The sequence below is a fragment of the Oryza sativa genome, chromosome 9, assembly GCF_034140825.1.
Source record: "Oryza sativa Japonica Group chromosome 9, ASM3414082v1".
NCBI classification, from domain to species: Eukaryota; Viridiplantae; Streptophyta; class Magnoliopsida; order Poales; family Poaceae; genus Oryza; species Oryza sativa.
In genome coordinates, this window is record NC_089043.1 from 20,085,347 (window position 1) to 20,102,596 (window position 17,250).

Consider the following 17,250-nt stretch of genomic DNA (forward strand, 5'->3'; position numbering starts at 1 on the left):
TAAGAAGACAATATAAGAAATTTTAGCTATACTACTATGAGACGGAGGTAGCACATACGGAATATATATATATATATATACACAGAGCTTTTTTTGCTGTCTAGTCATGAGCTCGAGTTTTGTGATCTGCTGCAGCAAGGGCCATACAGTTGTGTACAGTTGCACTATATGTCAGGTCCTGGGTGGCATGACTGAAACGAAGTTAATAATCAATAGTTCCGTAAACCAACGGCAGCATAGCAACCCTTTCACTTCATCGATCAGATCGAGGCCGTGGTGCTGCTGCTTCTGTGGAAGAGGACGGGACATATGTATGGTCCAAATCCAAATGAGGATGGTCTCACTTTTGCTAAAAGAGTAAAAAGAGTCTCTGTACTATATAGGAGTAAAAAGAGCCTGTACTATGTAAAATATGTATGTTAATTAATACTCCCTCCGTTCATAAATATTTGACGCCGTTGACCTTTTTAAACATATTTAACCGTCCGTCTTATTCAAAAATTTTTGTGAAATATATAAAACTATATGTATACATAGAAATATATTTAACAATGAATCAAATGATAGAAAAAGAATTAATAATTACTTAAATTTTTTAATAAGACGAACGGGTCAAACATGCTTAAAAAAGTCAATAGCGTGAAATATTTAGGGACGGAGGGAGTAGCATCATTATAATTAATTACTAACCAACATAAGTACTCCCTCCGTCTCAAAATATTAGTATTTTTAGGCTTCGACACAGTCTTTATGATGCTACTTTGACTAATAATATCGATAAAAGTAAGATGTTTTAAATGAAAATAGTTGCATATTATGATAGTTTGTTTAATGATAAATCTAGTAACATTTTTGCTATTATTAGTTAAAGTTAAAAATATTTGATTTGACACTATTTTAAAATTAGTTATATTTTAGAATGGAGGGAATAGTATGTTTCTAAATATATGAGCTGTAATGGTAAATTAAAAAAATGATAAATTTATAACGGTATATGTGCAGACCCATTCAATGCTAAAACTATATATAACGGCCCCAATTTTTATTTAGAGATCCAGATCGATGCATGCAAACGCAGGTGTGTGACAACAAATCCAAATATGATTCGAAAACATAAAGATCCCTGATCCCAACATAAAGATCGATCGACACATATGGACCACATTTCAAGACACGACGACCGGCCGCAATCACATGCATGCTGTCATAGTTGTGTGTAAATGATGAGCACAGGCTAACGTGCGACGATCGCAGAAAGCTACGCCACAGGCAGCTACCTGCAATAAGCTGCAGTAGGCATGCGTACGTTTGGTCGGCTAGATAGTAAGCTTGTAGCTCGCACGTGTAGTGTTCTATGTGATCGAGGCGTCATGCATACTCCCTCCGTCAAAAAAAAAAAAAAAAGACAAACCCTGATTTCCGTGCCCAACATTTGATCATTCCTCTTATTTGAAAAAATTATGAAAAAAATTAAAAAGACAAGTCACGCATAAAATATTAATCATGTTTTATCATCTAACAACAATGAAAATACGAATTATAAAAAAATTTTATATAAGACGGACAGTCAAAATTAGACACGGAAACCCAGGGTTTGCCTTTTTTAGGGAAGGAGGGAGTATGTAGGCCAGCGAGATTCAGCTCGTACATCAGGTTTTATTTATTTATTTATATATATATTGGCGAGGCAGGCGAATTACCAATACTCATACTCTTCGGGGTTTAGCATATCCCAACAGCACTATGGCTATGTTCGGGAGTGAGGGTTGGGAACCCTCGCTCTCCGGCATGTAAAACGAAGCAACGTTTAGCACGTGATTAATTAAGTTTCAGCTAATATTTTTTTAAAAAATGGAACAATATGATTTTTTTAAAGTAACTTTCGTATATAATTTTTTTGCAAAAAAATGCACCGTTTAGCAGTTTGAAAAGTGTGCGCGCGGAAAACGAGAAGGAGGAGTTGGGAACTACTCCTAAGGAACGCAGCCATATGAATCTAAATAGAAACTTGAAACTATTATTGTTTCTATGTTTATTAATAAAAATATGTTATATTTCATATTAGACTTAAAAAAATACCCGTGCATTACAACGGGTGAAGGCCATTTTAATCTTATGATTGCTATATTTTTTTAAGTTAAGGTAAAATTGACTGTGGGAATTTGTTTGGATATATATTTAAAAAAATCATGAACATGCAGTTAGGAGTCCAATCGTCTCAAATTAGCATGTAAGTTTTTTTAAAGAGATTTCTTATACGACTCTTTTTTTATTTCCAAAAACGAACAAACTTAAAAACCAACTTAATTACAAATATTTATTTATTTAAAGAAACAAACGAAATTAAACACCAACTTATACACGCGGATAAGTATCAAAAGTACAGACAAAAATCATTTGGCGCTCCTTTGTTTGTGTACGTAGCGCCGCTTGTCAGCTTGTGCGCTGCGAGAAATGCAGCAAGCAGCAGCCGGCACAGCGGGCCTCCATGGAGTTGCAGTGTGCGCCGTACGTGCGGTCGGCGTCCTGCGCAGTAGCAGCAGCTTCACTGCACGTTTTGACGAGCTCACAGCACACATATGTTGTCCTGCCCACGGACGGACGGGCCAGGTGGACACTTGGTCCGGCCCCCGATAACATTTATTGACCTGTCGCATATATACCGCCTACCTCTCCTTCCTTTTTTTTACACCCTTCATTTTAAAATAAGATCGGTTTATATGCCTAAAGTTTGACCTTCATTTTATCTAAAAATATTTTATGTTTAGTATTTTTATTGTAATTAGATGATAAAATATGAATGGTGCTTTAATTTATGCTTGACTTAATTTTTTTCATAAATTTTTCGAACAAGACAAACAATCAAACTTGTATAGAGAAATCTACAAATGAACTTATTTTGTGACAGATGGTGTAAATAATTAACACCAAAATTTAAACTTTAATTTATTATCTTTTTCTTAAAGAATGTTTGCGAATAGTTAAAGATAGAGTAGTGTTAAAATATATTAATATCTTAAACATAAACATACATCTTTCATTTTCATTTCGTTATAGTCTAACCATTTAAGAAGGGGTTTGTTGGAACCATACCACCCTAATTTTATAAAATTTGAGATATGCCACCCGTATCTCAATGATATATAAGACCCACATAAGTCAATGACATGTGGGTCAGAGTGGCATATCACAAATTTTGTAAAATTTGTGTGGCATGGTTTAAATTTTCCCTTTAAGGAACTAGTAGCTTGTTCGGTGACTCGCTCAGATCTACTATAGTTATAATTTTTTAACGTATAATAGTATACATTCACATTTCACCTGAAATATTGAAATGTAACATAATTTTAAACTCTAGCCTAACTTGGCCCAGATATCATGATTAATATAATAATTCATATATCTATAAAGCAAACGTTGTAGATCTTTAGTATTTTCTAAATAATACAATATACGAAAGATATAAACTTTTCTCCTGAATTCTCTTAATAGGTGGTCAGTTGTTGGCCCTCATGGTTGTACCGATGGAAATAGATGCTGCAACGGTTCTCATTTTTCTTAACGAGGCACTTTTGTCTCTTTTTTAAAAAAAAAAACAAACTGAGGTACTTTTGTCAAGTACCGAAATCCCATCACAAACCATATTCTTTGATAACCTTATGGTGAAGGGGATAGAGAAGGTATTTGAGTCCATATTAGCTAGAGTACTGGGCTGATGATCCTCATAGAACATACCACGTGGTAATATCCAGTTTTGACGGATATCAATTAGATAGTCCAAGTAAAATTTAAATGGTCAAGTTCTTTTTGTTCAGCACCCTATCCAACTGGTCCAGTTCCTGAGCCTAGAATATAGGCTCGTGGCTATAAGTTTCTACTCAATATATATATATATAAACATGTAGGATGGATAGTACTTCTTTTACTTACTACTAATATTTTTTTTTCTGTCCTCGTAGAAAACTATGTACGATTTGGTAGTTATATATATTTCTATATAGTTTTTCCCTATGCGTGTTCCTGAGTAAGGATCAGTAGTACATCGGCTGAAACCGACACAACAATAGGATGCCGCCAGGCGAAGCTGTTTCTTAGTGGGCCTGTTACTGTTTCTCGATCGGTGGAAGACTGCACGCACACACAAGTGGTGACCCTAGTAAAGTCCAAAACCCAAACAAGGATGCTTTCACTTTTGCCACTATGGTATCCCACATGACGACATGCGGCCGTCTGGTGAGATATTAGTAGAGTACTAAGGACATGAATAGTGGAGGCCACTCTCAGGACGTCACATGCATAGAAGTCACACCACCCTTTAATATAAGCTGTTAAGCCTCTAGGATTTTACGTGTTTGCCCTTGTTAAATTTTTATTTTCAAGTAGTTAGAACTTTTATACTTTAGGTCCTATAAAAAAAAAAAAGGAAATATATACCCTATAATCTTGAAGGTCCTACTATCAGCCTCTCACCTTCATTCTCCTCACCCACCCCTACTCCCCCTCCCCTCGGAATCCCCATCAAAAAACTCGGCGCTCTTCTCCGCCTCTCCCCCTCTTCCCTTTCTCCGCCGCTGACGGGCTCGAGCTCTCTCTCCTCTCCACCGATTAAATCGAGCTTCCGCCTCCACTCCTTTTCTAGTCGTCATAGCCGGCGTGAATCGAGGTGCCGCTGCTTGGCTTGGACCTCTCCGGTGATGGTGCGCTCTTCCCGCTCCGGCGATGGTGCCTATGACAAGCTCCCTCTCTGCCGCTGTGATGGGCTCCCACCGGCCTCTCTTCCCTCCCCGCTGCTGCCACGAGCTCCCTCCCCACAGAGGACGACAAAATCAGCGGCGGCGAGCTCCATGTGGTGGCACTCGATCTCGAGCTCTCTCTCCTCTCCACCACCGAGATCGACCTACCACCGCCTCTCCTTCGGTCACCTCTATCAGCATGGATCAAGGCTCCCTCCCGGCTGCTGCGATGGGATCTCAGGCAACGCGGCCATGACGAGGTGTGGCCACGCAGCTCATGGACTTCGAGCTTGCCGGATCCAGCCTCATGCTCACTAGATCTGTGCGGGGACAAGGGCGAGGAGAAGACGACGACCTCGACAGCAGTGGCGGGTTGCGGTGGCAGCGCCAGCAGCGGCGGAGTGCAGCGACGACCTCGGCAGCGAGCATGTCCTGTCATCGGCGGCATGTTCCTCGATTCTCTCCTAGACCACATGTTGCTTCAAACCGCCTTCTCTCTCCTAAAGCCACCGTCACATCTGCAGGCTCCTCTATCACCCTGTGAGTTCACTCCAAACCTCCAGCGTGGCACACTACTACAAAATAGCTAATTGCTGCCGGTTTCCCAACCAGCACCCGGAAGGCGGTGCGGATGACCCTAGGTCATTGGTGTTGGGTGTGGAACCGGCACCTTCTAGGTGCGCACCAGACAGAAAAAATCAGCTCGATTACCAACCGATGCATCCAGCGCATCCACCCCTCTTTGGCCCCAAAATAAATCCCGCATTAACCACGAAATCAATCCACATCACAAAACAATAAAGTCACAACCAAGAACAATGAATATTATCCAAGAACCCGAATCAACATCACAGACAATGAACTCACAACCACGAACAACGAGAAGTCTGACTCCACCATTACTCATGTCGCTGTATGCCAGATCCGTCAAGGGAGAGGCCGACGCCGCCACAGCTGCCGGATCGGGAGCCGCCGCCGCCAGCCACCGGATCCGCCCGCGGGAGAAACCGCTGCCACCGCCCGTCATCGCCGCACATGGAAGAGTCCACCGCCACCCGTAGTCATCGCACATGGGAGAAGCCACCGCCACCCGTCGTCGCCGCACGACGGGAAAAGTCACCGCCACCGCCGCCCGTGGTCGTCGCACGCGGGAGATGCCACCGCCGCCCGTCGTCGCCGCACGATGGGAGAAGTCACCGCCATCACCACCATACGCCATGAGGAAGATGGGGGGAAGGCCGGCGAGGCGAGTGGAGGGGAGGGCCGGTCGGAGAGGGGAGAGAAGCGGTGGGGAAGAGAAGTCAGTGCTCTCGGTGGGGGTGAGAAGCCTAAGATCTGAGGATAAGATCGATTCACTCGGTGGTGGTTGGCCTTATCTCTTCTGCAGTGGGCCCCACCAGCTCGGCTCGGCTTGATTCTTAGGTGCCGGTTTTTTAAAAATCTGACACCTATAATTTGTTATAGGTATCGGTTTTAAATTAACCGACGCCTATAATATACTATAGGTGTTGGTTTTTTTTTAAAAACCAGCGCTATAGTATAGGTGCCGACTTTTCTCTAGAACCAACACCTATAGTTCTTTAAAGGTATCTTTTTTACGATTTCAACCGGCGGAAGTAGGAAAAAGGCCTATAGGTACCGGTTTTAGCACTTCTGGCATCTAGAGTGCCGATACCTATTTGATGTTTTATAGTAGTGGCATCCTCTGAGTAGGTGAGCTCAATAAAAGCAAATGCATGTCTGACTAATTTTGGAGCAAAAGCGAAAACGTACGTTCCCCTAGGGGTATCAGGTGTACTACTCGCCAGGCCAGCAGTAGTGTACTACTCGCCCAAAATTTTCCCCATGTAAGACTAGAGAGATCGAGATCCTAGCAGCTAGGGGTATCAGGTGTGTGTGTGTTCAACTGCTGATAAATCCCAAGAATTTGAGAGTTGCAAGGACGGACGACCACACATGCTATTATGCTAAATTAAGCCCACTTGGCTGCAGTTGGATCATTCACAGGTGATCTGCATGCGCGAGAGATAAACAGAGATCGGCTGCCAGAAAAGCCACATACTCCTGCCGACTTGTGTCGTCTCACGCGCGCCATGCATGCGCCCCCGACCGCGGAAACCGGCGGGAAATTAATCAACTCATTTTACCACCCGGCTAGACATAAACATATCATATATATATATACTCCCTTCGTCCCACAAAAAGCTAACCTAGTATTGGATGGGATGTTTTCTAATCCAACAAATCTGGACACGAGTCTGTCTAGATTCTCCCTCCCAGTTCGCTACTCGAGAGTAAAGGAGGTTGCGAACCGGGAGAGATGAGCACTTCTCCACTAGTAGTGGAGTAAGTGGTTATATAATTTTTCTAAAGAATAAGATAAGATAAAGTAATATATAATATATCACTTGATATATATATAAGCTTGAATTCGTGTTGGACTTGTACAACTCATAAGAAAAATAACAAATTAAACTTCATTTATATCATACGTATGTTCATATATAGTTAAAATTGTTTTTTTTTACGTTTTCTAGAAATCAAATATAAACTTGCATGTTGTAGAGTGATTATATAGTGGTATATATGTTATTAGCTACTACTCTATCACAAAGATATAAGAACCTAATTATGAATCTGAATAGGGACACACTGTTATGAAAATAGATGCACAACGGAGACACGAATTTTACGTGGAAAATCCTTGCGGGAAAAAACCACGGGCGCCGACTGGCAATGATCACTATGGAGGAATTGGATACAAACGCAGGGGATACATTGGGCTGTCGCACTCTCCCCGTGCGGCTTACAAGGGATATATATAGCAGAAATCTAGGAGCCCTAATAGGAAACTAATCCTATAAAGTAGAGTCCTATTAGATAACTAATCCGAATATATTGTGGGCCTGAAATTCGGATCACATATTTAACAATCTCCACCTTGAGACGAATTTCCCTTGTAGCATAAAAATCTTCAATCTCCAAAGAACCTTGTGATGATAAAATCAATGTGCGCCAAATAGTCACTTGGACTATAATCCATAAAACCCTTAATCCAGAAGAGGTAGACCATACTTCAAATTCGCCATTGGGAACAAATCCTGAATCTGTTGGTATGACATTGTGGAACCCAGCAGAAACACGAAACTGATGCACAAACTTCAAACTTGCCATGGGAATAAAATCCTGAATCTGCTGGCATTAATTTCTGGAATCTAAACAGAAACGCGAAAAATTCTTGTGCACAAAAACGAAGTACTTAGATCCCCTGATAACCTCCTGGTATGTTGGGTACAATGGTAGCAAAATTCGCCGGACAATTTGATCACCTTGTGATCTAGACAGGAGCGAGGCTCCCTCTCGACGACTTGAATGTACTTTTTTTTTAATCTTAGGTGCATGACTTATCCTCCTTGAAACATGCGCCAACTTGCATCTTCACTTGCCATAACGAGACTGCATCTCAATCCAGGAGTGATAGATCAAACTTCTAACTCGCCTTGGGAATAAAATCCTAAATCTGCTGGTACAATTTATCAAACCCTAACAAAAACGCGAAACACTCTGGGTGCATAAAACGAAGTTGATCTCCGTGCATAACCTCCTGGTAGACTGGCTTATGAATATAGCAATTTGGAACGTGAATTTGTGTTCCCATGAACAGAACCAAAACAATACAAGGCTTAAATCCCTGGTGCGAAGGGCGTGTGCACGTAACAATTCCAATGTGAAATTTAATTCACATGAACAGAACCGAGAAGGCTACTGAAGGCTTGGACTTTTCTCCTTCCTCGGGATGCATGCGGAATAGATCAATGGCTTTAACCCTGCTGCTGCTTCTGATTTTCTCCAACGTTGCTTGATGGACGTGATTCAGATCGATGTGTTGGAGCACCTGCTTAAATCGATCTGGTCGACACCGCTTCGGGTTTGCTTCACCGGTGATTCAATCTCACCGAATTGATTTCTGCGACGATGACGACGCGTTGCTGCTGCGGCCGATTCTCCGCGACGTGCGCTGCTGCTCCTTCCCCGGCGGCGTCGACGACGAGGCCAATCAGATTGATGTATACTCGGATCCGAAAAATCACACCGGTGGCTGTGTGATTAGTAGATCGATCTCCAATGCTCTGATACCACTTGTTATGAAAATAGATGCACAACGGAGACACGAATTTTACGTGGAAAATCCTTGCGGGAAAAAACCATGGGCGCCGACCGGCAATGATCACTATAGAGGAATTGAATACAAACACAGGGGATACATTGGGCTGTCGCACCCTCCCCGTGTGGATTACAAGGGATATATATAGCAGAAATCTAGGAGCCCTAATAGGAAACTAATCCTATAAAGTAAAGTCCTAGTAGATAACTAATCCGAATATATTGTGGGCCCGAAATTCGGATCACATATTTAACACACACCATAATACTACGATTAAGAATAGGCCCATCTAGTACTTATTATATTTCTGTCTAGGTAGGTTTACAATACTAAGATGTATATTATTCAATACAAGATTCTTAAAACGAATGATCCACAGATGCAACTTACTATTCACATTCAAATTTATAATTTTTGTTTATGTATAAGTTGAATGAGGGAGTATTTGATATTCTATATTATCATTTTCATATAAATTAAACTTGGCCAGAGTTAGAAAAATTTAACTCCTGATAAAACTAAAACACCTTACGGTATGGAATGGAGTTAGCTACTTCTGTGAATGCGCAGAACGTGTTTTGCCATGCCATACGTACGAGTACTGCTTCTGTGCTTGATTATCAATCGGTGTTCAATCTTCTAGTTGTGTTTGCTTGCATTACGGAATTTCTTAATTAATTTCGCTGAAAAAGTGCCGACGGATCGGATATGTTTGTTGACGGGCTTGTTGGCTAATTGTTCTTGAGATTAATTATGCATATTCCATGTGAGAAGCTTTATTAATTCGCAGTACATATAACTGATCTTGCCACATGCATCATCCCTCTCCTGTTTTCCCATCAGTAATTAATTATATTCTTAGAAATTATTCCAGTATATCCATGGGAATCTCCATATATTCTAATTAAATTTGGAAGTACTTAAAAAAGAAAAAAGAAATACGCTTCATTCTTTCTTTGTTTAGGCTTAGACTTAATGACTTAAACTTTTAAGTCAGCTTATTGGCTTATATGATTTATAAGCCAGTAGATTTAAGTTTAGTGGTGGAGTCATACATTTATCTCACATAAGCCAAAAAAGCTTCTCCAACCTAGCTTTTGGCTTAATAGTGTTAGAGTGGCTTATGGCTTCGAAAAAGCCAAACGAAAAAGCTGCTTGTTTGTTTAGACTTAGACTTTTCAACTTATAAGTTGGCTTATAAGCCTAAACAAAGAGGACCTAAAGATGCTCTTTCAATGGTACATATATTTCTTACGAGTGCGCCATCGGGCTCTTGATCATAAAACATAAATGCATGCTCTATATATAATTATAGATAATAACATGTAGGATCGTAAAGGGGTTTTGTCACCCCAAAAGCTAGCTAATGAAGTGAGGGGCTCCCCACTTATGTATTAGGTCATTTGCGCTTCCACAACCAATATGGGACTATTTAACAATCTCCCCTTCACATATTGGTGTAGACCCTCAGTCGTTTACTGCCCCTTCACTGTATCCCTACGGTCCCTCGGGTATACAGGTCCCATAGGCACCAACGGTCCATCAGGCTTTCACACACTTTATATCTTGGGTCAGAGATGTTGATCTAGCTAGACTCTGATACCAATTTTAGGATCGTAAAGGATATTTCCCACACCCTAAAACCTAGCTAGCCAATGAGGTAAGGGGTTTCTCCACTTATATATTAGGTCATTTTCCCTTCCACAACCAATGGTAAGTACTGCTAGCAATTAACAAAGGGAAGAAAGTACCGTACTCTAGCAAAGGAGAAGTGCAATACTGCATTTGATTGATTAGTTTCTGACTGCTCTCTACCTATCTCAAGTGAAATGTACTCACTCCGTCCCATAAAAAATCAACCTAAGACTGGATGTGGCATATCCTAGTACTATAAATCTGTGAATCTGGACATAACATGAGTAATTTGATCTCGATCGAGTTGACTCATCTCTCTTCTAGCATCCCTCTCAGAGAATTCTCTCTCCCGGTCTATGGCTAGTCTTTTAAAAATCACTCGATTGATGAATCTCTCTCTGTTTCAACGCACCAATCTATGTTAAAAGCAATATATATATATATATATATATCCCTCTAATTGATCAAGTATTTACAATTTAATCTAATTCGATCAGCAAATATAGGGGTGGATCAAATTTCACAAACCAATTGTGCATGCTCATGTGTGTACTTCTCACTCCTTAAATATCAATCGTATCTATACACTATTTTAAAAGAATAGGGTGATTAGCAGTAAATGAATCAGGCTCCTTACCTACTCCATTGTAGTTATCTAAAATTACCCCATTAACTCTTACTATTAAAAGTCAATCAAATCTAAATAGGTAGCCACATATATATATATAAAGTCAATAAGGTAAATATTTCTGATTGGTAATATATTTCATGAAAAATATATTTTTTATTTATTTTTTTAATATTATAACACATTTTTATCCGTATTAAAGAACGTTCATTCAGTTAACAGTGATAAAATATTCTAAGAAGAATTGACAACATTTAACATTACGCATAATGTACCATGCATCTGGCAATCTTTCTAGTTGAATTGATCTACACAATGGGAAATAAAATAAAATAAAAAGCTTGGAGACACAACGACTAAAAGATGAGTGTGCGTGATAAACAATATTTGAATTTGTATACGATTGTCATGTTTTTCATTAAGTGCAATGCAAAAGAGAAAAGGGATTTTAATCTAATGTACAAGACTATCAACAGCAGCACGTTTTCTAAAATCGTACAAATGTCCACATATATTTGCTTATAGTAATATAATATAGATGTCCTGAACAGCTAGATCAAAGTTCAAGTTCATTACTATCTCTACTCTAAAATATAAGTATTTTTTACTTGTCTTAATTCAAAGCCAAAAATACTTATTTTTCTGTCCTTTTCTAGGACAGAGACGGTACCTAATTACTCTTTCCAAATAGGAAGAATCACCTCTTTGTCAGTGAGTTCTTTTGGGGATGTGGGTACATATGACTCGATCCACCCTGTAAACCTGCAAAAGGGCTCTGGAATCTTATGCAGCAAAGTAGGCTTCAGTAGTGTGACACTCCGCACTGCCCCATGATGCCAATCACAGCTAGTAGTAGTGATACTAGCAGTATCGGTACTCAACACTATTTAAAAAAATATTTTTCTAGACACCCTGGTTTGCTTAATAAATCAATTTCTAATAATAGTGATTAGGTTCTATAATCTACACCTATATGGAAAAATTAATTTTTACATACGGTCTTCCTAGGAAGACAGCTTATATATCAGTTTTCTAAAACCATAGCCTATTAAAATCAAGACAAACCACGAAAAAGGTCTCCATCCAAGACGCTAACTCCCCATCGATATCCCTGTCCATCCCTCGGCCTCCATCCTCAAATACATGCGGCGCGCGTGCAAAATTTTCTCAAATATGATACAAATATAACAATAATATATCATAAAATCACAATCCACTAAAACTAACATTTGTCTAAGAAAATTACAAATTACAAAAATGCATAATTTGTTCAATTGGCCATGCCTATAGAGTAGATTTGGGCTAAATATATTTGAAAGAGGAGGTTCTTCTAGTCTAAAATCGATGGTGGTCTAGCTAGTCCCTAGACCACCCCCACCATTGATGTGGAAACCGAATTTTCATAGACAAGTCTTGGGATGCCATCCATGAAAATCGATATGATTCACATATGATTGAAACCACCAATAAAAGTTGACTATTTCCATTGGCTTTTAATTAGAAGAGTGGTCTACCGACCCACGTGAAAATTTGTTTCGATCGTTAATTTGCACAAAACGATTTTTTAGTAGTGCTAATAGCTAGCATTCTCACCATTGGTTAATCTTGTAGCTAGGTGAGTTATACCAGCTCAAATAGCCAGAATTTAATTAAATAGCCCGGTCCGGCCGGTTATCCTTTTTCCGCACGAAGAATTGATTGCGGTATGGCATATACTCACTCCGTGCTCGTAAAGTCGTTCAAGACAGCGACACGGTCTCCAAAACACAATTTTAACTTCTTGTTTCTATAAAAATATTTATTGAAAAGTGATATATGTATACTTTTATTAAAGCATTTTTCAAGACAAATCTATTCATATAATTTTTATATTTTTAAACTCAACAACTTGAGAGTTATTAATTATTTATATTCCTAAAGTTTGACTACAGTATATCATATGCGCTTGCAACACTAGCTTCGATACATCAACATTATAATTTTAATTAAATCTCTCTTTCGGAGAGGAGCAGGACTTCGTACAAATAGTTTGTCGTGTGTATACCTGCAAACCGATGGTGCAGTCTTATTCTATACCAGTATAAATACGACATATAGTACCAGATCACTAAATCCAATACAAGTTGAGAGAACAGTTCATGATGAGCTTGATTTTTGTCACGTGCTAGCTAGCTGCAGCAAAGTTGGCCGAACAAACAAATTTGTTTACACTAGCTTGCACTATATATATGTCATCAGCTCCTGGATATGCGTGCATGACTGAAACGTAATTATCGATAATACATCGGGCGAAGCCGACGTACCAACAGCATCAACCCCTTCATTTCATCAGTGGCCACACAAAAGGCGATGGTCCAAAATCCAAATGAGGATATGGATCCTACTTGCATCTCCTGGTTAGGTAAGGTATCAGTAAATTAACCTTCTACTCCCGCCGTTCCAAAATATAGCATGCAATTTTAATTAGCTGTAAATCTGAACATTCCAAAATATAGCATGCAATTTTAATTAGCTGTAAATCTGAATAAATAGTACTGCTTATATTTTAGAACGAAGTAAGTACTATTATGATTTCACTATCAGCTAATTAATTGCATAAAAAGCAAATTAACTAAAGGTTCTAACCCAATCCAGTCCATCCCAGGCCTGCAGTCACTACTCACTATCACAGAAGAGCACATCAGTGCCCCTGAAAAGCAAGTTCGCGGTATACATATACTTCACCCAACACTGATAAGGACACAACGGTATCAGGTTTTATAATTATATGACATTGATTGTTTGACGACATATAGAAAAATTTAGCAACATATAAGACATCAAATTAGGTTCATTGAATCTAACTTTGAATATATTTTTGATAATATGTTTTTTTAAAAAACTACTATATTCTTTTATAAACTTGATCGAGCATAAAAAAAAGTTTGACAAAAAAGATCAAACGATTTATAATATGGAACAGAGGAAGTGGCTAGCTTGACTTTTTTTTTCTGATATATTAGTTATGTTCGTGTATTGCAATGTGATTAGGAGATATAAATAGTATTCAGGTTTATTTTCTGAACCTATTTTTCACGATCTATATATAGGTTGGGTTGTGGGGGCTTTTTCAGAGCAGTTTTTTTTAAGAGTAAATTTCACAAAACTACAGGTATTTTGATCAAATTATCACAAAACTATATATTTAAGGAGTTGTATCACAAAACTACATGTTTTAGATTAAATATCATAATAATGCATATTTAATATTGAATTTATCACAAAACTAAAACTTTTGGAGTTTAAATCCCTAACACCATTGTTATGGTGGAGCTATAAATATCATTACTTTGTGATTAAATTGATTCTAAACCTATAGTTTTGTGATAATTTAGTTACTAAATATGTAGTTTTGTGACACTTTATCTTAAATGTGTAGTTTTGTGATAAATTTGGTGTAAATATGTAGTTTTATGATACACTGAGTTAAATCTATAGTTTTATGATAATTTGGTCATAGTATCTGTAGTTCTGTGAAATTTACTCTTTTTTAAAAAAAAAAAGGGCAAGAGATTTGTTTGGAAGGAAAGGAGAACGATTATGCGGTTGGGTTCTTGGTGAATACTTCGAATTTTTTTTTTAAGGACGGAACAAGGACTAAAGTAACACAGAGAGATAGTTTAGGTTGTGTTTAGATCAAGGATATAAAGTTTTAACGTGTCGCATCGGATATATGGACACACATTTAAAGTATTAAACGTAGACTAATAACAAAACAAATTACAGAATCCCCCTATAAACTACGAGACGAATTTATTAAGCCTAATTAATTCGTCATTAGCAAATCTTACCCGGGCATCTAAACAGGGCATTAACTAGCTTGACCGACAGTGATTTATTGAGTGTCACTGTTGGTTCGTACATTGCACTAACAACAATGCTCAGTATGCATTGATACTACTCAATTACTACCAGCTTTAGCGAAACCGGTAAGGACAAACTAACAGAGAGTAAAGGATGTCTCCATAATGGGAAATACAATGGCCCCATTTAATTTTTTTTATCTTGTACATGCAGATCGATCCGGCCAGATCCATTCATGCAGGTGTGTGTGTGTGATACATCCAAATATATGACGTCGACTGACACTAACAACGCCCGGCCGGACCACGCAATATATAATATAAAGAGACAGCCACGCACATGCAAAATCTCAAGTTGGGTACGATGAGAAGATTAACGTACGAACCGACCGGTTGCAAAAGCAGCATTATGCGTTCTGGTCGGCATGTCGGCTGGCCTCCGAGGTGAGCCGCCGGTTTTATATAGCGAGGCGAACTGCCGCTACTTGGAAAAGGAAAAACGATTTTTATTTTCACGTTATTTCGCTACGCAATATATCTACGCAGACGTACGGTTGGATGCTTGCCTGTGAAAATACTGATTTTTCACCATCCTTGAAAAGCAGGCGTAGCTGCTGGCTATTACGTAGATACGTTTTAGCCATCTGTCGCCTGCTCTACTACAGAACAACAAATAGGGGACGACACTGACTTCTATAGGTGCCAGAAACACTAGACTCGACACCTATATAGACCTTTCCCCCATCCTCCTATACCTCTCACATGAGTTCAAAAATAAAAAGCTAACACCTATAATCTTAATTTACAGGTGCTAATTTTATTCAGAAAAAAGGGTACAACAAATATTTGTACTGGTTTTATAATAAATCAATACATATAAAAAGAGAGGACTAGACCGGATCTTGACGGTGGTGGATCGGTGGACACCACCGCCCTCCTTTAGTTTCGAACACCGACACCTTCCCCGCCACATGGAGTTCTCGGTCAGCCGCCCCACCTTGGGATCGATCTCCATGACGGCCAGGTCTAGCCTTAACGGCAATGCACTACTGGAGAAGTGATCTTTGTCGGGTTTCCCAAAAACCAAAATAGTCCCGGTTCATAAAAAACCGGGAGTAAAAATGGTTTTTAGTCCCGGTTATAAATTTTTTTGATCATTTTTAGTCCCGGTTCAATAAGTTACCGAGCCGAGTCAGACCCTATTCATTTTTAGTCTCGATTGTTATAAATAACCGGGATTAAAAATAGATCTTTAGTCCTGATTATTTATATCAACCGGGACTTAAAAATATGAAAACCGCGCGCGAGTATCGGTCTTATCCCCTCCCCCTTCCTCTCTCCTCTCCCTCTCATTAAAAACAGATCGAGATCGAGATCGTGCGCAAGTCCTCCCATTCCTCTCTCTTGATCTCCTCTCCCATCTCCCCTTCCTCCCCTCCCTGCCTCCTTCTCTAGTCCAGGCGCCCGGGCGGCGGTGGCCCACGCCGCGGCGGCGGCCCACCCCGGGGCGGCTGGCGGCTTGCGTCGGCGGTGGCGCAGAGGCACGAGGGCGGTTGGCGGCCTGCGCCGGCGGCGGCAAGCGGGCCCGCGTGCGGCGGTGAGCAGGCGGCCAGCGGCCGGTGGCGGGCAGGTGGGCGGTTTCCGATTGGTTTTCTTTTTTCTTTTTTTTACAATTTGTGATTCCGAGATGTGTAATTTCTTGTATAGATCAGAGATGTAATCTGTGATGTATTTGATTTGTGGTATTTGTTTTAGGGTTTCTGATGTGAATATATGATTTGGGATGTTATATTTTGATTTAGGGATTTGGGGTTTGATTATTGGGGGATATGCATCCCATCTGATTTGGGAAAAAACAAATCGCATCTAGAAAACAAACAATTAAAAAAAAGAAAATGTGGCAACCGGGACTGCCGCTTTTCTCCACTTTAGTCCCGATTGGTAACACCAACCGGAACTGAAGATCCGGAGAACGCAGAAGGAGAGAAGGCCACTACCGCCGCTACTCACCATCGCTGTCTGCTCGCCTGCCCACCACTGCTGCACAAGTGATCTTTCCCTCCGGTTCGCAAGTGCCTATACTCCCGGTTATGTAACCGGGAGTCCCAATCCGGGACTAAAGATACCCAACTTTAGTCCTGGGTAAAATAACCGGGACAAAAAAAATCGATCAGCCTCTCACCTTCACTCTCCTCACCCACCCCTACTCCCCCTCCCCTCGGAATCCCCCACCGAAAACACTCGGCG